This window comes from Cebus imitator, unplaced genomic scaffold (genome assembly GCF_001604975.1).
Source record: "Cebus imitator isolate Cc_AM_T3 unplaced genomic scaffold, Cebus_imitator-1.0 Scaffold1049, whole genome shotgun sequence".
Lineage (NCBI taxonomy): Eukaryota > Metazoa > Chordata > Mammalia > Primates > Cebidae > Cebus > Cebus imitator.
Window position 1 is genome coordinate 18622 of NW_016108364.1, and position 4386 is coordinate 23007.

Genomic DNA, 4386 nt, shown 5'->3' on the forward strand with positions numbered 1-4386 from the left:
CCATTACTGAGGCAGCCCGCCATTACAGAGAGAGTCTGCCATTACAGAGGTGGGCCACCATTGCTGAGGCACTTCTAACTATACCCATATAAACAGGATGGCATGGAAGTTCACATGGCAACTGGGCGGAGCCCACAGCAGCTCAGCAAAACCTCTGCAGGCATACTGTGACTAGGCTGCCTCCTCACTGGGCAGGGCAGCCCTGAAAAAAGGCAGCAGCATGACAGAAACATATAAATAAAGCCCTAACTCCCTGGGACAGGCCACCTGGGGAAAAAAAAAAAAAAGGCATCTATGAGTTCTGCTGCAGCAGACTTAAATGTACCTGCCTAGCAGCTCTGAATGAACAATGGAGCTCACAGCTCAGCACTTGAGCTCCTATAAAGGACAGAATGTCTCCTCAAGCAGCTCCCTGATCCCCGTATATCCAAAGAGTCACCTGATAAAGGAGAGCTCAGACTGACATCTGGCGGGTATCCTTCTGAGACAAAGATAACAGAAGAAGAAACTGGCAGCAACCCTTACTGTTCTTCAGCTGCTGCAGGTGACCCCCACGCAAGCAGGGCCTGGAGTGGACCTGAGCAGTCCTACAGCAGAGGGGCCTGTTAGAAGGAAAACTTAGAAACAGAAAGAAATAACCTGATCATCAACAAACTGGACATCCACTCAGAGACCCAATCTGAAAGTCAACAACTACAAAGACGACAGGTGGGTAAATCCACAAAGATGGGAAGAAACCAGTGCAAAAGGGATGAAAACACCCAAAACCAGAACACCGCCTCTCCTCCAAGGGATCTCAACACCTCACCTGCAAGGGAACAAGGCTGGATGGAGAATGAGTGTGTTTAATTGACAGAAACAGGCTTCAGAAGGTGGGTAATAAGAAACTTCTCTGAGCTAAAAAAAAACATGTTCTAGCCCAATGCAAAGAAACTAAGAACCTTGAAAAAAGAATTGATGAAATGCTAAAGAGAATAAATGGCTTAGCAAGGAATACAAGTGAATTGATGGAGCTGAAAAACACAACACGAGAACTTCGTGAAGCATACACAAGTTTCAACAGCCGAATTGACCAAGCAGATGAAAGGATATCAGAGGTCAAAGATCAACTCAATGAAATAAAATGAGAAGGCAAGAATAGATAAAAAAGGATAAAAAGGAATGAACAACGTCTTCATTCATATGGGACTATGTGAAAAGACCTAATCTACGTTTTATAGGTGTACCTGAATGTGACAGAGAGAATGATACCAAGCTGGAAAATACTCTTCAGGGCAGGCCAATATTCAAGTCCAGGAAATACAGAGGATGCCACAAAGATATTCCTGAAGAAGAGCAACCCCAAGGCACATAATCGTCAGATTCACCAGGGTTGAAATGAAGGAGAAAATGCTAAGGGCAGCCAGAGAGAAAGGTCGGGTTACCCACAAAGGGAAGCCCATCAGACTCACAGCAGATCTCTCAGCAGAAACCCTACAAGCCAGAAGAGAGTGGGGGCCAACATTCAACATCCTTAAAGAAAAGAACTTTTTAACCAGAATCACATATCCAGCCAAACTAAGTTTCATAAGTGAAGGAAAAATAAAATCCTTGGCGAACAAGCAAATACTCAGGATTTCATCACCACCAGGCCTGCTTTACAAGAGCTCCTGAAAGAGGCTCTACACATATAAAGGAACAACCAGTACCAGCCACTCCAAAAACATACCAAATGGTAAAGAGCATCAACACAATCAAGAATCTGCATCAACTAACGCGCAAAACAGCCAGCTAGCATCAAAATGGCAGCATCAAATTCACGCATAATAATATTAACCCTAAATGTAAATGGACTAAATGCCCCAATCAAAAGACACAGACTGGCAAATTGGATTAAATTCAAAACCCATCAGTGTGCTGTATTCAGGAAACCCATCTCACATGAAAGAATACAGAAAGGCTCAAAATAAACGGACGGAGGAAGATATACCAAGCAAATGGAGAGCAAAACAGCAGGAGTTGCAACTCTCATCTCTGATAAAATACACTTTGAACCAACAAAAATCAAAAAAGACAAAGAAGGACATTACATAATGGTAAAAGAATCAATACAACAAGAAGAGCTAATGATCCTAAATATATACAAACCCAATACAGGAGCACCCGGATACATAAAGCAAGTTCTTAATGACTTATAAAGAGACTTAGGCTCCCACAAAATAATAGTAGGAGACTTTAACACCCCATTGTCAATATTAGACAGATCAACCAGACAGAAAATTAACAAGTATATCCAGGACTCGAACTCAGACCTGGACCAAGCAAACGTAACAGACGTTTACAGAACTCTCCACCCCAAATCCACAGAATATACATTCCTCTCAGCACCACATCACACCTACTCTAAAATTGACCACACAATTGGAAGTAAATCACTCCTCAGCTAATGCAAAACAACAGAAATCATAACAGTGTCTCAGACCACAGTGCAATCAAGTTAGAACCCAAAATTCAGAAACTAACTCAGTACCACACAGCTTCATGGAAACTGAACAACTGGCTCTTGAATGTTGACTGGATAAACAATGAAATGAAGGCAGGAATAAAGATGTTCTTCGAAACCAACAAGAACAAAGACACAATGTACCAGAATCTGTGGGACACATTTAAAGGCAGTGTCTAGAGGAAAATATATAGCAATAAATGCCCACATGAGAAGCAAGGAAAGATCTAAAATCGACACCCTATCATCAAAATTGAAAGAATTAGAGGAGCAAGATAAAAAAACTCAAAACCTAGCAGAAGACAAGGAATAACTAAGATCAGAGCAGAAGTGAAGGATATAGAGACACAAAAATCCCTTCAAAAAAACCCAATAAATCCAGGAGCTGGTTTTTCAAAAAGATCAACAAAATAGACCACTAGCCAGCATAATAAAAAAGAAAAGAGAGAATAATCAAATAGATGCAATAAGAAATGATAAGGGGATATCACCACAGATTCCACAGAAATACAAACCGTATCAGACATTATTACAAACAACTCTATGCACATAAACTAGTAAACTTGGAAGAAATGAATAAATTCCTGGACACTTGCATCATCCCAAGCCTAAACCAGGAAGAAGTCAAAACTCTGAATAGACCAATAACAAGAGCAGAAGTTGATGCAGCAATTAAGAGCCTACCACCCAAAAAAAGCCTAGGTCCAGATGGGTTCATAGCCAAATTCTGCCAGACATACAAAGAGAAGCTGGTACCGCTCATTCTGAAACTATTCTAAACAATCCAAAAAGAGGGAATCCTTCCCAAATCATTTTATGAGACCAACATCATCCTGATACCAAAATCCGGCAAAGACTCAGCAAGAAAAGAAGGCTTCAGGCCAATATCCATGGTGAACACGATGCAAAAATCTTCAATAAAATACTGGCAAACCGATTGTAGTAGCACATCAAAAAGCTTATCCACCATGATCAAGTAGGCTTCATCCCAGGGATGCAAGGCTTGTTCAACATACGCAAGTCTATACATGTAATTCACCACATAAATAGAACCAAAGACAAAAACCACGTGATTATCTCAACTGATGCAGAGTAGGCCTTTGACGAAATTCAGCAGCCCTTTATGCTAAAAACCCTCAATAAACTAGGTATTGACGGAACGTATCTCAAAATAATGAAAGCTATTTATGACAAACAGCCAATATCATACTGAATGGGCAAAAACTGGAACATTCCCTTTGAAATATGGCACTAGACAAGGATGCCCTCTCTCACCACTCCTATTCAATATAGTACTGTGTTGGAAGTGCTAGCCAGAGAAATCAGGCAAGAAAACGAAATAAGCCTATTCAAATAGGAAAGGAGGAAGTCAAATTGTCTCTATTTGCAGACAACATGATTGTATATCTAGAAGACCCCGTTGTCTCAACCCAAAATCTCCTGAAACTGATATGCAACTTCAGCAAAGTCTCAGAATACAAAATCAATGTGCAAAAATCACAAGCATTCCTATACACCAATAACAGACTTAAAGAGGGTCAAATCAAGAATGAACTGTCATTCACAATTGCTACAAAGAGAATAAAATACCTAGGAATACAACTAACGAGGAACTTAAATGACCTGTTCCAGGAGAATTACAAACCACTGCTCAACGAAATAAGAGAGGACACAAACTGATGGAGAAACATTCCGTGTTTATGGTTAGGAAGAATCAATATCGTGAAAATGGCAATACTGCCCAAAGTAATTTACAGATTCAACGCTATCCCCATCAAGCTACCAATGACCTTCTTCACAGAACTGGAAAAAAACACCTTAAACCTCATATGGAACCTAAAGAGAGACCGCATAGCCAAGTCAATTCTAAGCAAAAAGAACAAAGCGGGAGGCATCACACTACC